Here is a 23,414-nt window from a genome sequence, read left to right as displayed (position 1 = left end):
CCACTGCCTTTCCAAATATGTTGAAGCTAGCGTATTGATATAGATTTGACCCAAAAATTGCCTTTCACAGAGAAGATGAAATTCTGTTTACAAGCCTATGTATTTAACTTCAAATACAGACCTATAAATTAACCTTTGTGTAACAAATGTATTTTTATAGCACCACGGTTTCACAGACCTCAGATTCCTCGGAACGTTCTTTGGCAATAGGTCCTACTCGACTTAATACGGACAAGATGTAAAAATGGTTCATTATTCCTCCTTTGCACTTTTAAATCAGACGTATTTGAAGAAAATTGGGAAAATGTGGCTATTTTTGTAATCTCAGTAGTGTTTGTTCACTTGATCTTGTTCACATTTGGGAACAAAGGAATTTAACAATTGTTTCAGCCAGTAAAAATGAGTATGAGCTAGCCTGGACAAAAGTAATTTAGCTGGGAAACAGATTTTTGTTCAGCATTGAAGTGATTTTCAAAAAAAAATCAGTGGTTCACTTTTCTTTCTTTCCTGTAAAGTTTGGCTTTTTAGGTCATCATGAAATATTTTCTCTAGTTAAAATGCAAGTGCCCATATTTTCCAAAATCCTAATTCTCTAATCTATTGTACCCATTTATTAATGTGTAGAGGGGACATGAGGAAATACTTTTTTACGCAGTGGGTAGTGGGAGACTGGAATTCACTGCCCGAGTTGGTGGTGGAGGCAGAGACCCTGAACTCTTTTGAAAGGTACCTGGATCTGCACCTTAAGTGCTCTAAACTACAGAGCAATGGATCAGGTGCAGGAAGATGGGATTAGAAAGGGCACCTCGGTGTCATCGGTCTGGCATGGACAAGATGGGCCGAATGGCCTCCTTCCATGCTGTAACGTTTCTATGATTCTAATGTTCCATTAGTTCAAATTGCAGCTGTGACCAAAACAAGCATGACAAACATATCAATTGTACTCAACCAATAATACCTTGGCCTGGGATGCTGAAGAACAGGCCACCTCTTGTGGAGTGATTAATATCGGAAATGTTCAAAAATCAAGAATTGGTGAAGTGAATTGAATTCATTCATGTGATGTGGACGCAGCAATTGGAAGGGAGAGAGGAAGACAAGACATTTCTCACCAGAGAAGTGGTAATTCGCAAATTGTTGAACTGCAGGTTGACAAGTTCCTGGATCCTGATGGTTTTCATCCTAGTTCTTAAAAAGAAGTGGGTAATGAGATAGTTGATGCATTTCTTTTAATGTTCCAAAATTTCCTTCATCAGGGAATATTCCACTGGATTGGAAAATAGCTAATGTAACTCTTTTATAGTTGTGAGGGAAAAAATGTTCGAAGCTATTATTAAAGACATTATGTGATCTGTCTTGACCATCTTCACTCGCTTTGCGGAATAACTTCTTTATCTGTACTCCTTTCTTTGCTTTTCCATTAGATTGAGGATAACATGGGCTGGAAGTAACATGTTTGAAATGATATTGCTCTGCACACTGTGTCTACTTCCAACTCGGGAAACACTGACCATTGTCAGAGACAAAGCTAAGAGGTATCCCATGGCGTGCAAAAATTGATTTTGTTCCCTTTATCACTGATCTGGCAGTCGAATCTTTCAGCATCATCACCTCTGGAAAGCTAGAGTAACAGTCTATGACTATCAAGTGGTTATGATCCTGGAAATAGAATAAATCCATGCCTACTTTGTTCATGGATTGGTAACAATTTCCATTTGTTGCACAGTTAATTTGCTCTGTGCAGGCTGGCGCATCTGACAAATTGTACATGCTTGAACATATTGGTCGATATCTCTGTATATTCCCGGCCAATACACCGACTGTCTGGCTCGCCTACGACACTTTTCCATGCCTTGATGACCCTTGTGAATCTGCTGCAGAATTCCTAAACTTAAACTGGCAGGAATCACTATCCTTAAGCAGGAAACCATCTACTGTAGAAAGATCACCTCTTATTTCATGAAGGGCAGATTGACATCCAGCAGGCCATCCTTCTTTTAGATATTGTTTTACCTTCTGGAGAGTCAAATCCTTTTCAGTTTCGGCTTTTATGGTCTGTAGTTTCTGGTCAGACACTGGTAGTATCCCAGTAATTGAACGAGCTTAAGATTCCACTATTTGGACTATCCCGGGTTCTGATGTTTCAGCATCAGTGGTTGCCCTGGATTCTGATGTGTCAGTGGTGGCTTTGGAAAGGTCGTCCACAACATCCAAGTCTTCCCTTGACTCTTCATCTCGGTCAGCTGAAGTACTGGTTGAGTGAATCCTTTCAACTAGCTGCAATCTTTCACAAGCATCCACTCCAATTAAAGATGATTCCTCACCCTCTACCGCCTCAAAGTCGATAGGTGTCTCAAAGTTCCCATTCTTAACATCAAGACAGCAGGACCCTCTTGTGACAATCTTGTTAGCATTGTAATCTTTGGGTCTCTAAGTGAATTGCTTTATTAATGGTTTGTCAATAGCTTGCTTTAAAGTTCAGTAGGTAATAATATTTGCGTGCACTCCTGTGTCAATTTTAAATAGCATTAATCCTCCATTTATTTCTAATGAGACAGTCCACTCCTTAATTATCTTCAAGAACTCTTTTACTGGTCTGTCATCTCGATCCAGTAAATTAATCCTAGTGACAGCTTCTGTTATGAAGGTATCCAAAAGCGAACATGGTGCGCAATCCTCACTACCCACTACAATATTGGATTTTTTTCTCTGCACTCTGTGCACTTTGGATCCATCTAAATCACTGTAGGACATTTTAAATTTGGTTACTGGAACAGTTGCTGATAAACGACACTGGACTGCAAAGTGGTTTAGTTTGCCACTATTGGAACATTGTTTGACTTTCGCTGGACAATTTTTTTTACTGTGGCCGTATCCCCAGCACGTACATGTCATCACGCTCATAATATCACTTTCAAAATGGCTACCGGCTACGGCAGTTTTCTTTGCTGCGATACATCATCAATGGCGTCAGCCACATTTCCCGATTTCACGCTCTTCGTTTGCCGCAAATTTGGCATATTCACTGGCCTTGTACATATTACTAGCATCTTCAATCGATAAAACCGGCCGTCTTCGCATCTTCTCAGGCAAATGTTCATCATTTATCCCAAACACAATTTGATCACGCAGCATAGAATCGGAGGCTGAGGAAAATATTACAGGACTGCGCTCGCTACTTTCAAGCTGAGATGAAGGAATCTACTGATTCTCTTTTTTAACTGCAGTCTTTTCCGAAACATGTAGTGCTCATCGGTTTCATTCACCTGTTTCTTACAGTGTGTATCCAACTTTTGAAGCACCATGCTGTATTCATTTTTATCCTCAACTGCACTGAATTCAAACAAATTAAAAAGTTCTAATGCTTGTGGTCCAGCCAAATTTAATAGAAGTGCTATTTTCCATTGGTCTGAGGCATTTTCAAGCACGGAGGCAGAAATAAAAACTTCAAACTTCTGCTCAAAGAAAGCCCAGCTCCGGCATAGTTTACCATGCGTCTTGAAGTGGTCAGGCTTCTTGAGACCCTTCATCTTTATATTAGTCTTTGTCTTAATTTTTTTCTGAATTGTAACTTCTGGATTGCTTCTTCAATCTCCAATGCTATTCCTTCCTAATCTAACTGATGTTTCTTACAGGAAATAAACTCCTGGTACCATGTGGGTCCTTTACTATTTAACATTTTCCATTCCTGGTAACATGTGGTGTTCTTTGAGTTGCTTATTTCAGGATGGTTGGCGTAGTGTTCACAAAGACCACAAAATGAAATGAAATGAAATGAAAATCGCTTATTGTCACGAGTAGGCTTCAAAATGAAGTTACTGTGAAAAGTCCCTAGTCGCCAGCTTTAACTTAAAGAAATCTCTGATTTTATTTAGAACTACTAACTTGGATTCGACATGTACTCCTTAAGAATACACAATTGATCAATAATATCTAATTACACTCATCTACTGCTAACCTGACTACTGGTTTAAATTATGATTTACCCTTACTTGCACTATTTGCTCATCTGACCTTCACTAGTTAACGCCTGCATACACTCCTCCCCTAATGCCTAGCATCACTGCCTTATATAGTTGTAATGGTAGCTCCCTCTAGTGGCTACTCTTGACACTACATTAACCCTTGCAATGCTGATCATTATGATAATACCACAGTAACCACTGCGCCACCATGCTGCCATCATCCCTTTACAATTTATATAAATGATTTGGATGAAGGGACTAATGGTGCAGCTGCTAAATGTGGCTGCAAGCACCAAAGGGATTTGGGTGTTCTGGTGCATGAATCACAAGGGGTTAGTATGCAGTGAGGCAAGTGATTAGCAAAGCTAACAGAATATTGTTGTTTATTGCATTTAGAATTGAACACAAGAGTTATGTTACAGTAATACAGGGCATTGGGGAGACCATATCTGGAGTATGGTGTATTGGTCTCCTTATTTAAGGAAGGATGTAAATAAGTTGGAAGTAGTTCAGACAAGGTTCCCTAGATTTAAACCATAAATGGGTGGGTTTTCTCATCAGGAAAGTGGGACAGGCCAAGCTTGTAACCAGTGCAGTATAGAAGAGTAAGAGGCTGTATGTCAATGTATTATTTACCTTTAAAGTACAATCATTTCTTACCGATGTAACCGTTCCCTTATTTATTTTTATATTAATTAATATCGCCAGGTGGTGGTGTAATGTGTGGAGTCTGATTCATGGTGGTAACATGGAAAAGCAAGGTAAAAGAATGACTAAGACTAAAGATATGTAAACAGCTGTACTGAACTGCACTGTGGGCTCAAAATGCGAACCATGATGGTTAATTTAGTCAAGTGAAAGCTTTGTGAATATCTGCAAAGCTCTGTAAAATGGCTTAAACAGTGGGAGGGTTCGTACCAGGGAAGATAAACAGATTGAGATTTCTTAAGGAGCAAAAAATGTGCCGCCTTCTTTCAGCTCCAGCGATCACGAATCTGAGTCAAGTTGGCTTTGGTACCTCAAGTGTGAATTTATAAAACGAGGCCTAATCATAATAATCTTTATTAGTGTCACAATTAGGCTCACATTAATACTGCAATGCAGTTACTATGAAAATCCTCCAGTTGCCACACTACGGCGCCTGTTCAGGTACACTGAGGGAAAATTCAGAATATCCAATTCATCGAACCAGCACGTGTTTTGGAACTTGTGGGAGGAAACTCGAGCACCTGGAGGAAACCCACACAGACATGGGGAGAACATGCAGACTCCACACAGACAGTGTCCCAAGCCAGGAATTGGATCTGGGGCCCTGGTGCTGTGAAGCAACAGTGCTAACTACTGTGCTACCATGCAGCCTAACCAAGGAACATCTGCAGAGAACATGGAGATGAACACTGATGGAATTGAAAACCAATTAAATGGACTAAAATCAGACTTTATGTTATATGACACAGGGCCGTAGCAAAAGAAAAGTGTAAAGAAAGACTACAGCCCCTTCAGGGCTGTAGTGGTTAGAGCAATGTTGCCAATTTCTCAGAAGATGGACACATAGGATTTTGTCATTGGATTAATCACTGGACGGACTCTAGCATACAGTGAAATGAAGCAACCGTTATTGTTATGAGTACGTACTATTGCTCAGCCATTTATTGAACATGTATCACCTTTGGTGAAACTTCAGCCAAGTGATTGTGTCTGCGATATCCAGAGGAAAGACAAAAGACCAGGTAAAGGGTCTTACAAAGTGACTTGATTGAAACATATAAGACCGCGAGGGACTTGGCAGGTTGGATGTGGAAAGGATGTTTCCTCTGGTGGGAGAATATAGTACCACGGGTTACTGTTTAAAAATAATGGGTCGCCCATTTAAGACAGGAATTAGGAAAATCTTTTCCTCTCAGAGGGCTGAGAGACCTTGGGATTCTCTTCCTCAAAAGGTAGCTGAGGCACAGTATTTGAATATCTTTAAAGAAAAAAATAGATTTTTGATAAGCAAGGCCATGAAAGGTTATTGGGGACAGGCAGGAATGTGAAGTTGAGGTCAAAATCAGTCACAATTTGTGGAACAGTCTCAAAGGGCCGAGTGGCCTACACATTTGTGTGTTTGTATGATTCCCCAAAGACTGTCCACCATCTACAAGACACAAGTCAAGAGTGTGATGGAATGATCTTACATAGATCTTAATGCATATGTCCTAGCTTTGTAATTATTTAATATATTTAGCAAAGTAAAAGTGTAAAATGAAATGGAATTTAAGCACCTGATTAATAAATATTAAACATAATCCCATCCATGGATCAATAAATTTTTTACAACTGTCATGGAATTTAGGAGTTTTAGTGTCATTTTTGTTCTCAAATGTCTAACAATGGTTTCGATAAATTGACTTATTCCCTTCAATGTGGATTGATGTAAATGCAGTACTGAGGGAGTACTGCACTTTTGGGGATCTTTTTTAAAATAACATATTAAGTTAAGATCGATGCTGTCTGCGCAAACATTCTCACATCATTGTTCAGAGGAGAGCAGGAAAAATATCCTGGTGTCCTGGCCAATATTTATCCCTCAACCAATGGCATTGAAATAGATAATTTGGTCAATTGTCTCTTGTTTGTGGGGTCTTGGGTGCACTTGCCTACATTATAAAAGTAACTATACGTGAGAGGAAGTTAATTGATTTTGAAGTGTTTTGGGTAATCTCCAGAATGTGAGAGGCTCGAGGGTCGAAATTCTTCGGCCGTTCGCTGGTGGCGGGATTCTCTGGTCTTGCCTCCAGGTTTCCCGACATTGTGGAATGGCTTCAATGGAAAATCCCAGTGACGGCAGCAGGAGCAGAGAATCCCGCCCGGCATTCTTACATTCTTAGATATCCAATGGGTTAGCATGCATTTACTAAAGTTCACAAAGGCTTACAGTTTCCAGCCTATACGTTTCAGAACAGAAGGCTCATAGTTCAGAAGTTTACAAACTGAAACAATTAATATATTGATATGTGAAACACAATAATTGGCAAATTAAATGACACAATATTTATAAAAGTATCCATTGAATAAGGATGTCTATGATGTGTTAATTGTCCGTTTCACGAGTCCTTTAGTTTAAGTTCAAGGAGCTCTGCAGATTCAGAGATCGAGTTCTGTTGTTTCTGTAAATTCAGCCAACGTAATATTCTTGCAAACCTTCTGGGGTGGAATTTCCTATTTTGCGAAGATACAGTCGAAAGGATACCCATTCATGCGTCCATTTAGATCCAAATTTCAAATCGATTAATGTAAAATAGAAAGTAACACGTGTCAGGAGACAAACAGTAATCACCGTGAGCACAATGTTAAACTCAGCCTATATATTACTTTTATAAGTTTTTTAATGGGGAGGCGGAGGCATAATGATATTGCTGCCAGATTTATAATCCAGAGACCCAGGATAATGATCTGGCGACACGGGTTCAGATCCCACCAGGGCAGGTGGTGGAATTGAAACACAATAAAATATCTGGAATTTAAAATCTAATGTTGACCATGAAACCATTGTTGATTGTTGTAAAAACTCACCTGGTTCACTAATGTCCTTTAGGAAAGGGAATCTGCCATCCTTACCTGGTCTTGCTGACTCCAGACCCACAGCAATGTGGTTGACTCTTATATACCCTCTGAAATGGCCCAGCAAGTCACTCAGTTGTATTCACCGGAGGACAGACCCAGCAGAGGTGGCGGCACAGTGATATACAGTCGGGAGGGAGTTTCCCTGGGTGTCCTCAACACTGACTCTGGACCCCATGAAGTCTCATGGCTTCAGGTTAAACATAGGCAAGGAAGCCTCCTGCTGATTCCCATGTACCGGCCACCATCAGCTCCACCATGTTAAACACCTCTTGGAGCAAGCACTGAGGTTGGCAATGGTTCAGAATATGCTCTGGGTGGGGGACTTCAATGCCCATCACTAAGAGTAACTCGGTGGTACCACCACAGACCTAGTGGGCCGGGTCCTAAAGGCATAGCTGCTCGACTGGGACTGCAGCAGATGGTGAGGGAACCAACAATAGGGAAAAACATACTTGACCTCATCCTCACCAATCTACCTGCTGTAGATGCATCTGTCCATGACAGAATCAGTAGAAGTGACCACCGCACAGTCCTTGTGGAGCCAAACTTCCGTCTTCACATTGAGGATACAGTCCATTGTCTTGTAGTGGCACCACCACCATACTAAATGGGATAGACTTCGAACAGATCTCTCAACTCAAGACTAGGCATCCATGAGGCGCCGTGGGCCATCAGCAGCAGCAGAATTGTATTCAACCACAATCTGCAATTTCATGGCCTGGCAAATCCCCCGCTCTACCATTACCACCATTACCACCAAGCCAGGGGTTAAAACCTGGTTCAATTAAGAGTGCATGCCAGGAGCAATATCAGGCGTAACGAAAAATGAGGTGTCAATCTGGTGAAGCTACAACACCGGACTACTTGTGTGCCAAACAGCAGAAGCAGCAAGTAATAGACTGAGATATGCGATTCCACAATGAACGCATCAGATCTAAGCCCTGCAGTCCTGTCACATCCAGGCAGGATGGACAATTAAACAACTCACTGGAGGAGGAGGCTCCACAGATATTCTCACCTCAATGATGGAGGAGCCTAGCATGCATATGCAAAATACAACGCTGAGGCATTTGCAACAATCTTCAGCCAGAAGTGCCGAGTGGACGATCCATCTCGGTCTCCTCCAGAGATCCCTAACATCACAGATGTCAGTCTTCAGCCAATACAATTCACTACACGTGATATCAAATAATGTCTGAAGGCACTGGATACTGCAAAGGCTATGGGCCCTGACAATATTCCGGCAATAGTACTGAAGACTTGTGCTCCAGAACTTGCCACACTCCTAACCAAGCTGTTCCAGTACTGCTACAATATTGGCATCTGCCTGGCAATGTGGAAAATTGCCCAGGTGTGTCTTGTACACAAGAAATAGGGAAAATTCAACCTAGCCAATTACCATCCTATTGATCTACTCTCCATCGTCAGCAAAGTGATGGAAGAAGTCATCAACAGTGCTATCAAGTTCCACTTATACATCAATAACCTGCTCACGGTGGATCAGTGAGTTACTCGCTGCAGGATTCCTAGCCTCTAACCTGCTCTTGTAACCACAACGTTTATATAGTTAGTTTAGTTCAGATTCTGCTCAATGGTAACTCCTTGGATGTTGTTAGTTGATTCATAATTAACATAAAATCAAATAACTTGTCAGAACTAAAAGGATGGGCAAAAATGATTGGAACAATTTAGGAATGAAAGAGACCAGTGGGTGGCACAGTGGCACAATGTTTAGCACTGCTGCTTCACAGGGACCTGTATAAAATTCCGGCCTTGGGTGCCTATCTGCGTGGAGTTTACACTTTCTCCCTGTGTCTGTGTGGGTCTACTCCGGGTGCTCTTGTTTCTTCCCACAGTCCAAAGAAGGCAGGTTAGGTGGATTGGCCATGCTAAATTGCCCCTTAGTGTCCAAGCTGTACAGGGTAGGTGGAGTTACGGGGATAGGGCAGGGGATGGGCCGAGGTTAGGCTGCTCTTTCAGAGGGTCAGTGCAGTCTCGATGGGCCAAGTGGCCTCCTTTTGTATTCTTGAAAATCTATGGCTGTATTCTATCACATGCCTGACCATGAGACACAGAAGGTGATATTTAAATTATAGGGAAGAGTAAGAGAAGTATGGTGGTGCAGTATTGCCCACACTAAATTGCCCTTTTTTTGAGTTTTACGGAAGAAAGTGAAGATGAGATTGTAAGAGTACCTGCAGAGGATGTGGAGGAGCCACTTCCTTAGCTAAATAGTAAAAATGTGATCTGCATTAAAAAAGGTAATTCCAGTCAATTATCTGCTATTTAAAGGGGAAGAAGAAATGGAGGGATGTTTCTCAGTAGGTTAAAGCTGTCATCTTCAGAGCTGTCAATAGCCATGGAAAGAACCTGAGCATTAATCTGCTGATGCTGAGGCAACCACCAGGATCATTACTAGGAATATCATAATCTTTTTGGAGTTGTGCTTCCAATCAAGCAGACAATACAGAACGCTCCTTGCAAGGTCTTCAGGATTATTGCTTTTGCTACATGCTCCCTAACTTTGTCCTACAAAGAACTTCACCCACGGTCAAGAAGAAGAAAAATGTGGAGTGTGTCTCCAGTTTGGAAACAACGCCTAAAAGGCTGAAGACCGTGATCACAAGGAGCAATTTCTTGATCTTTTCCTAGTGTGCCAAATAAACACTTGCTTCTTCCAGAAGACAAATACAAAACCACATGCAGGCATCCTAGATCAAAGTTTTGGCACATCCTGGATTATGTCATTGGTGGAGACAAAGATCAAGGTGATGTCTGCATCACTTGAACCATTTGGGGATTGATGCCTTCGCGACAGATCAGTGAATTGTTCAGTTGATGTTGAACATCCACCATGAACCATGACAGTGCAAGGCTTAAAGGTCCACCTTGAAGTAGACCAACATCTCAGCTTGAAAGCAGCCTGACCAGAAAGAAATTCTAAGGGCACCCCAGGATCAATCTGGAAAATCTTCAAACATCCAACTAATTTTCCCATGAAATAAAGTCCTGTTCTCAGACACTACGAAGTTCAAAGGAACAGAGGGATCTGGGGGGCTAGTTCACAGATCCCTGAAGGCGACAGGGCAGGTTAATAGGGTAGTTAAGAAGGCATACGGGACACATGCCTTTATCCGTCATGGCATAGATTATGAGAGACGGGGGGATTTTAAGAGTTGGAGCTGTACAAAGCTTTGTTCAGACCACAGCTGGAGTACTGTGTGCTGTTTTTTAAAAATTCATTTTATGGGACTTGGGCATCGCTGGTTAGGCCAGCATTTATTGCCGATCTCTAGTTCGCCATCAGCATGATGGTGAGTCGTCTTCTTGAACCTCTGCAGTCCCTGAGGTGTAGATATAACTACAATGCTGTCTTTGTTACTTGTAGAAGTTTGCAATCATGAAACCTCTGCCTAAGGGGTGGAGCATAGTGGAAGGGTGGAACGTGAAGTTTCCAAGCCCATACGTGCTTCAACTTTTGCTGGAAGCCCGATTCACCGCCTGATCACCATTCTAGCGTCGCAAGGCAGATAATCTAACCGGCTGTCTTTCAGATAGAACATAGAACAGTACAGCACAGAACAGGCCCTTCGGCCCTCAATGTTGTGCCGAGCCATGATCACCCTACTCAAACCCACGTATCCACCCTATACCCGTAACCCAACAACCCCTCCCCCCCCTAACCTTACTTTTAGGACACTACGGGCAATTTAGCATGCCCAATCCACCTAACCCGCACATCTTTGGACTGTGGGAGGAAACCGGAGCACCCGGAGGAAACCCACGCACACAGGGGGAGGACGTGCAGACTCCACACAGACAGTGACCCAGCCGGGAATCGAAACTGGGACCCTGGAGCTGTGAAGCATTTATGCTAACCACCATGCTACCCTGCTGCCCCAGATGAGGGCCGGAATTCCCTCGTTTGCTGGTGCTGGGATTCTCTGGTCCTGCCGTCAATGCACCCCCACCAATGGGGTGGTGTGGGGTGGTTTCAATGGGAATTTCCATTGACAGCAGCAGGAATGGCTCACCACCTTCCACTGCCGAGAAACACGAAGCTGGAAGGCCAGAGAGTCCAGCCCCAGATGCTTAACCAAGGCTTCATCTGCTTTTTCAGGAAGATACAAAAGATTGCATGCCGCTTCACAAAGAATAGAAGAGGCGTTCTCCCAGTGTACTGCTTAACCTTTATCCTTCAACCAACATCACTAAAACAGATGATCTGGCCATTAACTTATTGATCTTTATGTGGACAAATTGGCTGCTACATCATAGCAGGAACTGTGCTTGAAAAGTGTTTCATTAATTCTTTATCTTTCATTGGTTCTCCCTGTTTGACTTGTCCTTTTTATGTGTTTTTTATTTCAATTTAATTGGGTTATAGTCACTTCTTTTCAAAGATTCTTCTACCCATGGGTTACTTATCAGGCCTGTGTTGTTACCTAGAAACAGAACTAGAATTGCATGCTTTCTTGTCGTGTGTACAAAATGTTAAGGAAACAGTCCCGATGGATCCCAAGAACTCTTTCCCATTTTGCCTCATGCAATGTTAAGCGTTAAAGTCCCCACTGTTTAAATACTATGAGCACTGCAAACCTCGAGAAATTATCGACAATTTGCTTTGCATGTTTGGTATACTATAAAGTTCTCTCAAAACTGTAAAGGTTTCCTTACTGTTTCCTAATTCAAGCCAGATATAATCTATCTAAACACCTTTTATTTTAAAAAAATCCCTGAACATTCTTTTATCTCTCTTCAATACCTCCCCTCAGAATCCAGCTGGGAAAACGTAGTTATCAGGAATGAATTTTATAGAGGGGGGGTGGGTATTGCTCACCTCGACCTTCAGTCAATCGGCAGCCCTCTGAATTTATAATGGGCCGCCCTGCAGCAATAATTCATTGGGGACAGCCTCAATGAGGTTTGAGTGGGACTCCCACCCCTCAGTGACAGCAAGTCCTGACCTCAAGAGCTACTCTAGCCCCAGCAGAACCAGGACCCGATAAAGGGACTACAAGGGAGTCCCAGGAGAAGCAGTACCAGATTTAGGCAAGTCTGGGTTTTTTTGGTTAGAGAGGGATCAGGAACCTGAGTGGGGAGGGAATGGGGGGATTGAGCGGTTGGTTTGGAGACCAAGAAGGAGACACAATGTAGGGATACCATTTTGGGGTGGTATCCCCAGTGGGAAGAGCGAACACAAGGGGCCCTGTCTTGCCCTGTTATCTATACTTAAAGATGCATAAAACGGGCTTTTTTCTTTTGAACAATTACATCATATTGGGCATATGTGGTGATCTAACCACTGTATATATGTGAGCTTGCAGTATGGGGATGTATGGCCGTACCTGTATTACAGGTTTCTCCGGCAAGCCCCTGCCGGCTAGCTCCGCCCACAGAGAGCAGTATAAATATTCGTAAGTTTCACTGAGATGCCATTCTACAGCTGCCGCCGGAGGAATAGCATCTCGCTGTAATAAAGCTTCTCTTGCACTGTACTCGAGTCTTTGGGTACAATTGTTAGCGCCACAATTTATTACAGTGAAATTTTCCTTACACCATGGACATCAGGATTAAACCTGACCGCCTGCAGCTGGATCCGCAGTCGCCCCACGCCAGGAAAGACTTTGTTCACTGGGTTGCAGTTTTTGAGGTCTACATCTCTTCACCGGACCCTCCACCTTCGGAGGCTCAGAAACGACAGCTTCTTTACTCAAGACTCAGTTCCAGCGTGTTTCCGCTCATTCAAGACCCGCCTAACTACGCCCGGGTCATGGAACTGCTCAAAGAGAACTACGCACAGTCGGCGAACACCCCGTTTGCGAGACATCTACTCTCTACTCGCATCCAACAACCGGGTGAGTCGATTGAGGACTTTTGGAGGGCCCTTATACCTCTAGTACGAGACTGCGACTGCTGGGCCGTTACGGCCACAGAACATTCCAATTTACTCATGCGGGATGCATTTGTTACGGGTATTGCATCGGACCCCATCCGGCAACAACTGCTGGAAGGGGCCGCTCTCGATCTCGCGGCTACAAAGACTCTGGTGCTATCAATGACGACCGCCTCCCGTAATGCGCGATCCTATCCCGCTAGCCACTCGGCCCACCCGTCCTACCCCTCGTGGACCCCGCAACCGGCCCCCCAAACAGCCGCCCACCGCACTACGGCTGCGCTGCTCACCGCACAGCGCACCCTGGGGGTCCCCGCTGCTACTTCTGCGGTCAGTAGGAGTGTAGCGCTAACAATTATACTCAAAGGCGAGAGACTAGTACAATAGAGGCTTTATTGCTGTGCGGTGCTATTCCTCCATCTGCAACTGTAGACTAGGGTCTGAGTGACTCTCATGCATATTTATACACAAGCTCCCTGTGGGCAGAGCTAGCCGGCAGGGGCTTACCGGAGGAACCTGTATTACAGGTACAGGCATACATCCCCGTACTGCAAGTACACATAACTACAGTGGTTATATCACCACATTCAACCCCTGTAAAACATTAGACCGGCGGGGGTGACGTGTAACTATAATACAAAGGATGAGCTATTTACAAGAGGATCCAAAAAAAAGAAAACCAAGAGTCCATCCGGTCAGCAGGTTACAGGTTGAGCCGAACCGGCGGTCGAATGTTCCGCTGTGATCGGCGTAGCTGTGGTGGCGACATCGGTGCAGGTGCTGGCGATGTTGGTGCTGGCTGCTGGCGGGATGACTCCGAGAGCGAGCCAAAATCTTCCGAGGGCGAGCTGAAATCTTCCGTGTCCTCCAGTGTGGGCAAGGGGACGAGGGATGGACCTGGTGGGGATGAATAGGGGGGTGCCGGGGAAAAGGAGGTTGGCGCGGGGGGAGAAAGGGGCGTGGGCATGGGATCAGCACCTGAGGGAGCCAGGTCCCGGAGAGAGACTGTGTCCTGGCGGCCGTCGGGGAACTCCACATAGGCATACTGAGGGTTGGCGTGGAGAACGCGTACTTTGTCCACCAGGGGTTCCGCCTTGTGGTGCCGGATATGCCTATGGAGAAGGACTGGGCCCGGAGTCGTGAGCCACATCGTGAGACACCCCGGATGTAGACTTCCGAGGGAAGGCAAAAACACGTTCATGGGGTGTATTGTTAGTTGCGGTGGACAGTAGCGACCGAATGGAATGAAGCGCGTCAGGGTGGACCTGCTGCCAGCGAGCGGCTGGGAGGTTCCTGGACCGTAGGGCCAACTGGACGGCCCTCCATAACGTCCCGTTCTCCCTCTCTATCTGCCCGTTTCCCCGGGGGTTATAGCTGGTCGTCCTGCTGGAGGCGATACCTCTGCTGAGCAGGCAATGGCGCAGCTCATCGCTCATGAACGAGAATCCCCTGTCACTGTGGATGTAGGCGGAGACCGAACAGGGCGAAAATGGAATCCAGGGCCTTGATGACGGTGGCAGACGTCATATCGGGGCATGGGATGGCAAAGGGGAACCTAGAAAATTCATCGACCACACTAAGGATGTAGGTGTTGCGGTCGGTGGAGGGGAGGGGCCCTTTGAAGTCAACGCTGAGGCGTTCAAAGGGGCGGGACGCTTTCACCAGGCTACCGACCGTTGGTCAGTGAGGAGAGTGAATCTCCTGCCGGCCAGGTAATGCCTCCAGTACCGCACCATTTCAATGATTGCATGGGCCTCCTTTTCAACAGATGAATGCCGAATTTCGGAGGCGTGGAGGGTGCATGAAAAGAATGCCACGGCTCTGCCTGCCTGATTCAGCGTGGCGGCAAGTGCTACATCAGAAGCGTCGCTTTCTACTTGGAAGGGCAGTGTCTCGTCTACTGCGTGCATCCCCGCCCTGGCTATGTCTGCTCTAATATGGGCGAAGGCCTGTTGTGCCTCGGACGAGAGGGGAAAATGTGAAGACTGGATAAGTGGGCGGGCCTTGTACGCGTATTGTGGGACCCACTGGGCGTAATAAGAAAAGAATCCAAGGCAGCGTTTGAGGGCCTTGGGGCAGTGGGGGAGGGAAAGCTCCATGAGGGGGCGCATGCGGTCGGGATCGGGCACCGGTAGTCCGTTTTGGACTACGTAGCCGAGGATGGCTAAGCGGTCTCTGCGGAACACGCATTTCTCCTTGTTGTACGTGAGATTAAGGAGAGATGCGGTGTGAAGGAATTTAGAAAGGTTGGCATCATGGTCCTGCTGGTCATGGCCGCAGATGGTGACATTGTCGAGGTAGGGGTAGGTGGCCTGCAGTCCGTACCGGTCAACCATTCGGTCCATTTCTCATTGAACAACCGAGACTCCATTCGTGACGCCGAAGGGAACCCTAAGAAATTGGTACAGACGACCGTCTGCCTCAAAGGCAGTGTAGGGACGGTCCGATTTACGGATGGGCAGCTGGTGGTAGGCGGATTTCAGGTCAATAGTAGAGAAGACCCGGTACTGTGCAATCTGATTGACCATATCAGAAATGCGGGGGAGGGGGTACACGTAGAGCTGTGTGTACTGGTTGATGGTCTGGCTGTAGTCCACGACCATCCTGTGCTTCTCCCCGGTCTTAACCACTACCACCTGGGCTCTCCAAGGGCTGTTGCTGGCCTCGATGATACCCTCCCGAAGCAGCCGCTGGACTTTGGATCTGATGAAGGCCTTGTCCTGGGTGCTGGAGGCTCTGGAGATTGCACTGAAAATCCAGGCCTAGTAAGAGTGACGCGCAGAGGTTGAGGAGAATGTACAGACGTAAACGGTTGAATTCCACGCCCTGTACAGTATGTTTAACCAGGCAGAAACCCAGGAATGGGACAGAGTGGGACCCGGAGGCGAGAGAGATCTGCCGGTTGGCGGGATGGACCGCAAGGGAATAGCGCCTTACCGTGTCCGGGTGGACGAAGCTCTCAGTGCTCCCGGAGTTAATGAGTCAGGAGGTCACGTGGCCGTTGACCAACACCTATGTGGAAGAGGGTGCCAGGTTGCTAGGACGGGACTGGTCGAGCTAACGGAGGCGAGTAGCGGGCGATTGGCGGTCGAGTCAGATGAGTCCGACGAGGAGCGGAAGCGACCTGTGTCCCGTGGCCCCGTCCCGGGGAGGACAAAATGGCGGCATCTGGAGTACCTGTGGGTAAAATGGCGGCGCCCATGGAGTGCACATTGTGGGGTCGGGACAAAATGGCGGCGCCCCTGGAACGCACATGGCGGTGGTGGCGAAAGGTGGTGGAGCCCACTGATCGCACGTGGGGTCGGGGAAGCTGACGGCGGGGCCCATTGAGCAAGTGGCTGAGACGAGGGGACCGGGGGCGCGATAGCGGCAACCGTCCGGGACTGACACACCGCTGCAAAGTGGCCTTTCTTGCCACAAGCTTTGTAGGTCGCTGTGCGGGCCGGGCAGCGTTGGTGGGGGTGCGTCTGCTGACCGCAGAAGTAACAGTGGGGACCCCCAGGGGGTGCGGTGCGGCGGGCAGCGCAGGCATAGTGCACGGGGGCGGCTGCTGGGGGGGGGCCGTTTGCAGAGTTCACGAGGGGTAGGACGGGTGGGATTGGGGTGCCGTTTGCGGGGTCCACGAGGGGTAGGACGGGTGGGCCGAGCGGCTAGCGGAGTAAGATCGCGCACTACAGGAGGCTGCCGTCATGGAAAACGCCAGAGTCTTTGCGGCTGCGAGGTCGGGGGCGGCCCCTTCCAGCAGTCGTTGCCGGATGGGGTCCGATGCAATGTCTGTAACAAAGGCATCGCGCATGAGTAAGTCAGAGTGTTCCGTGGCTGTGAGGGCCCAGCAGTCGCAGTCTCGTACCAGAGGTATAAGGGCCCTCCAGAAGTCCTCAATCGACTCACCCGGCTGTTGGACGCGAGTAGAAAGTTGATGCCTCGCAAACAGGGTGTTCGCCGACTGTGCATAGTTCTCCTTGAGCAGTTCCATAGCTGTGGTGCAGTCAGTCGCAAATCGAATTAGCGGAAAGACACTGGAGCTAAGTCTGGAGTACAGGAGTTGCTTTTTCTGAGCCTCCGTCGGGGGAGGGTCCGCTGAAGAGATGTAGGCCTCAAAGACTGCGAGCCAGTGAACAAAGTCTTTTCTGGCGTGAGGCGACTGCGGATCCAGCTGCAGACGGTCAGGCTTGATTCTGATGTCCATGGTGAACGGAAAATCGCACAGCAATAAATTGTAGCGCTAACAATTATACTCAAAGACGAGAGCCTAGTACAATAGAGGCTTTATTGCCATGCGATGCTATTCCTCCATCTGCAACTGTAAACTCTGAGTGACTCACACGCATATTTATACACAAGCTCCCTGTGGGCGGAGCTAGCCAGCAGGGGCTTACCGGAGGAACCTGTATTACAGGTACAGGCATACATTCCTACTGGAAGTACACATCACTACAGTGGTTATATCACCACAAGAAGCACCCCCGCAAGCGCTGCCCGGCCCGCACCGCGACCTGCAAAGCTTGTGGCAACAAAGGTCACTTTGCAGCGGTGTGCCAGTCCCGAACGGTTGCCGCTATTGCGCCCGAAACCCCCCCTCGTCTCAGCCACAATGGGCCCTGCCGTCCACTGTCCCCGACCCCACATGCGAACAGTGGGCACCGCCATATTTCGCCGCCCCCGCCATGTACACACCATCGACGCCGCCATCTTCAACCTCCGCCTCCATGTGCGTTCCATGGGCGCCGCCATCTTGCCCGCCGCCATCTTGTCCTGCCCCCACAATGTGTGCTCCATGGCTGCCGCCACCTTGCCCGCCGCCATCTTGTCCGCCGCCATCTTCTTCCTCACAGGTACTCCAGGCGCTGCCATTTTGTCCTCCCCTCAGCGTGGGACTACGGGACCCGGGTCGCTGCCGCTACTCGTCGGACTCGTCAGACTCGTCGGCCGATCACCCGCTACTCGCCTCCATGACGCTCGACCAGTCCGGTCCTCGCAACCAAGCGCCCTCTTCCACGATGGTGCTTGTCAAGGCCACGTGACCTCCTGCCTCATCGACTCTGGGAGCACCGAGAGCTTCATTCACCCGGACACGGTAAGGCGCTGCTCCCTTGCGGTCCATCCAGCCAACCAGCAGATCTCCCTAGCCTCCGGTTCCCACTCGGTCCCGATCCGGGGCTTCTGCCTGGTTAAACTCACTGTACAGGATGTGGAATTCGACCGTTTCCGCCTGTACGTTCTCCCCAACCTCTGCGCGTCACTCTTACTGGACCTGGATTTTAAATGCAACCTCCAGAGCCTCACCCTCAAATTCGGCGGACCCCTACCTCCCCTCACCGTTTGCGGCCTCGCGACCCTCAAGGTAGAGCCTCCCTCCCTCTTTGCCAATCTGACCGCAAATTGCAAGCCCGTCGCCACCAGGAGAAGACGGTACAGCACCCAGGACAAGGCCTTCATTAGGTCCGAAGTCCAGCGGCTGCTTCGGGAGGGTATCATCGAGGCCAGCAACAGTCCCTGGAGAGCCCAGGTGGTGGTGGTTAAAACTGGGGAGAAACACAGGATGGTCGTGGACTGCAGTCAGACCATCAACCGGTACACGCAGCTCGACGCGCACCCCATCCCTCGCATATCTGATATGGTCAATCAGATCGCACAGTACCGGGTCTTCTCTACAATTGAGCTGAAATCCGCTTACCACCAGCTCCCCATTCGTAAATCGGACCGTCCCTACACTGCCTTCGAGGCGGACGTCGCCTGTATCAATTTCTTAGGGTTTCCTTCCGCGTCACTAATGGGGTCTCGGTATTTCAACGAGAAATGGACCGAATGGTTGAGCGGTACGGACTGCACGCCACGTTTCCGTAATTAGACAATGTCACCATCTGCGGCCACGATCAGCAGGACCATGACGCCAACCTTGCCAAATTTCTCCACACCTCGTCTCTCCTCAACCTCACCTATAACAAGGAGAAGTGCGTTTTTAGCAGAGACCGCTTGGCCATCCTCGGCTACGTCGTCCAAAACGGACTACTGGGGCCCGATCCCGACCGCATGCGCCCCCTCATGGACCTTTCCCTCCCCCACTGCCCCAAGGCTCTCAGACGATGCTTGGGGTTCTTTTCTTACTACGCCCAGTGGGTCCCACAATATGCGGACAAGGCCCGCCCACTGATCCAGTCCACACAATTTCCCCTCACGGCCGAGGCACGACAAGCCTTCGATTGTATCCGCTCAGACATAGCCAAGGCCGGGATGCACGCAGTAGACGAGTCACTGCCCTTCCAAGTAGAGAGCGACGCTTCAGATGTCGCCCTTGCCACCACTCTAAACCAGGCCGGCAGACCCGAGGCATTCTTCTCCCGCACCCTCCATGCCTCCGAAACCCGACACTCCTCTGTTGAAAAGGAGGCCCATGCAATCATTGAAGCTGTGTGGCACTGGATTGGATTGGATTTGTTTATTGTCACGTGTACCGAGGTACAGTGAAAAGTATTTTTCTGCAAGCAGCTCAACAGATCATTCAGTACATGGAAGAAAAGGGAATTAAACAAAATTCAAGAAAATACAAGAAAGTACATAAGAATACATAATAGGGCAACACAAGATATACAATGTAACTACATAAGCATTGTCATCGGTTGAAGCATACAGGGTGTAGTGTTAATGAGGTCAGTCAATAAGAGGGTCATTTAGGAGTCTGGTGACAGTGGGAAGAAGCTGTTTTTGAGTCTGTTCATGCGTGTTCTCAGACTTCTGTATCTCCTGCCCAATGGAAGAAGTTGGAAAAGTGAGTAAGCCGGGTGGGAGGGATCCTTGATTATGCTGCCCGCATGAGGCATTACCTGGCCGGCAGGAGATTCACTCTCATCACTGACCAACGGTCGGTAGCCTTCATGTTTAACAACACGCAGCGGGGCAAGATCAAAAACGATAAAATCTTGCGGTGGAGAATTGAGCTCTCTACCTACAATTACGAGATCTTGTATCGCCCCGGCAAGTCAACGATCCCCCAGACGCCCTCTCCCAAGGTACATGTGCCAGCGCACAAGTGAACCAGCTCTGTACCTTGCATGAGAGCCTTTGCCATCCGGGGGTCACTCGCTTGTACCATCTAATCAAAGCCCGCAATCTGCCCTACTCCGTTGAGGAAGTACGGACAGTCACCAGAGACTGTCAGGTCTGTGCGGAGTGCAAGCCTCACTTCTACCGGCCAGATCGCGCGCGCCTGGTGAAAGCCTCCCACCCCTTTGAACGCGCCAGCGTGGATTTCAAAGGGCCCCCCCCCTCCACCGACCGCAACACCTACATTCTTAGTATGGTCGATGAATTCTCTAGGTTCCCCTTCGCCATCCCATGCCCGGATATGACATCTGCCACCGTCATCAAGGCCCTTTATTCCATATTCGCTCTGATCGGTTTCCCCGCCTACATCCACAGTGACAGGGGATGCTCGTTCATGAGCGATGAGCTGCGTCAGTTCCTGCTCAGCAGGGGTATCGTTTCCAGCAGGATGACCAGCTACAACCCCCGGGGAAACGGGCAGGTAGAGAGGGAGAATGGGACGGTATGGAGGGCCATCCAGCTGGCCCTACGGTCCAGGAACCTCCCAGCCGCTCGCTGGCAGCAGGTCCTCCCTGACGCGTTCCATTCCATTCGGTCGCTGTGCACCGCAACTAACCACACACCCCATGAACGTGTTTTTGCCTTCCCTAGGAAGCCTACATCCGGGGTGTCGCTCCCGGCTTGGCTCACGGCTCCAGGCCCAGTCCTTCTTCGTAGACATGTCAGGCACCACAAGGCGGAACCTGGTGGACAAGGTACGCCTACTCCACGCCTACTCCAGTATGCCTACGTGGAGTTCCCCGACGGCCGCCAGGACACAGTCTCGCTCCGGGACCTGGCTCCCTCGGGTGCTGATCCCATGCCAACGCCCCTTCCCCCCCCCCCCCGTGCCACCCTCCTTTTCCCCGGTGCCCCTGTATTCGTCCCCACCAGGTCCATCCCTCGTTCCCCTGCCCACGCTGGAGGACATGGAAGATTTTGGCTCGCTCCCGGAGTCATCCCGCCACTGGTCAGCACCAACACCGGCAGCACCTGCACCGCCGTTACCAACGCCGCCTGTGCAGACGTCGCCACCACAGCTACGTCATTCGCAACGGAATGTTCGACCGACGATCCGACTCAACCTGTGACCGGATTGCCTGATGGACTCTTGGTTTTCTTTTGTTTTGCCTTTTGTAAATAGATCACTTTATGTATTATAGTTCCACGTCATCCCCGCCGGACTCATTTTTTACAGGGGGTGAATGTGGTGATCTAACGACTGTATATATGTGTGCTTGCAGTAGGGGGATGTCTGGCCGTACCTGTATTACAGGTTTCTCCGGTAAGCCCCTGCTGGCTAGCTCCGCCCACAGGGAGCAGTATAAATATTCGTAAGTTTCACTGAGATGCCATTCTACAGCTGCCGCCGGAGGGATAGCATCTCACTGTAATAAAGCCTCTCTTGTACTGCACTCGAGTCTTTGTGTACAATTGTTAGCGCCACAGCATATTTAGCTGATAAATTTTGCAATTAAACTCCTGTTTTACTTCAATCAGCTTTGACAGTGACAGTTTAACAGATCAGATGTAAGTACTAAAAATACCATTATGTGAAGCTAATCCCAGCAGGAATTCAGATGACACTCTGTCATTGACAGCAATATTAATTCTTTTAATATAATCATTTTCCACTTGTGAAAGTTTCCAATCTTAGTTACTGACATTTCAGCCAAGAAAAAATAAAAATGTAACACTTGCGCTTAAAAATAATATGCACAGTCCCTCCCTGTGACTTTATTTTCCACAATTGGAGTGGCGTAGTGACATACATGAAGCAAGCTTTGTTGCACACACTGACACCAAGCATGCAGTGTAAAGTTTCCTACTTTGTGGAAAAGAAATCAATTAGGCATTGATGGCAAGTTTGGTGAAAGAGGTGACACCACATCCATGCAGATAGCCATCAGTTCCAGGAGAACTACTGCTAGTTGACAGCCTACTGTTTAGAGTTAAAGAACAGATTTCATGGAGCACTTAGATGACCTGCTGTATGCATTAAAATGTTTCAGCAGATGGTTGATGGTTCTTTCATTAGATGTTTCACTAGCAATTAGGGATAGCTGAACAGAGCAGTGTTTGCGCACATAAACTTGCTTCTGATTCAGGAGAAGTAAGAATAAGCAATATAACAGCAGGTTTCCTCACATCTGATTTTCAGAAACTCCAGATACTACATCACTTAACTAAGCAAAATGGAGGCATGATATACCTTAACTCAGAGCATGACATCTTCTTGTGCACCTGTGTGAGAAAAAAGGACCGGTACCAAATGTGCTATGCATATTGAAAAGAAACTGTCCAACATTATTTTTTAACTAAAACCATTGGGTGTGATTCTTGTGCCGCCAGCCCTGTTTTCCATCGCAGCGCACTCCCGCTGGCAGCGGGATCTCCGTTCCTAGCCGGCCAATGGGGTTTCCCAGTTTGGCCACCCCACACTGTCAGGAAACCCGCTGCCGTGGGTGCGCCGCCGACGAAGCGGAAGATCCTGCCAATGGGGAATCCCGCAGATTGTTTTTTACATCACGTAATGTCCAATATGTAGATTTCAAAATATCTATTAATTGCTTGGTAAGCAACTAGCGAAATACATTTGTCAAGTCGTAGCACTGTTATGGATCAATAGAACTGAATATAGGGTGGGATGAATAACCAGCAGCTGACCCAATACAGCCCATTTTGCACTACTGTCTGATACTGATTTATACTCTGTCATGTTAAATAATACAATTTAAGACTTGAAACATTCACAAAACCACAGTGATGTATTGTTATCTAAAAAATTCTGCTTGTTTGTTTTGCTATTAATGTCCAAATTATGTAAGATCTGAAAATTAACATTTGTGAAAGTACCATCAATA

Source organism: Scyliorhinus canicula, chromosome 13 (assembly GCF_902713615.1).
Source record: "Scyliorhinus canicula chromosome 13, sScyCan1.1, whole genome shotgun sequence".
NCBI lineage: Eukaryota > Metazoa > Chordata > Chondrichthyes > Carcharhiniformes > Scyliorhinidae > Scyliorhinus > Scyliorhinus canicula.
The sequence above is the reverse complement of the archived record's forward strand: the minus strand, read 5'-3'. Positions refer to the sequence as shown.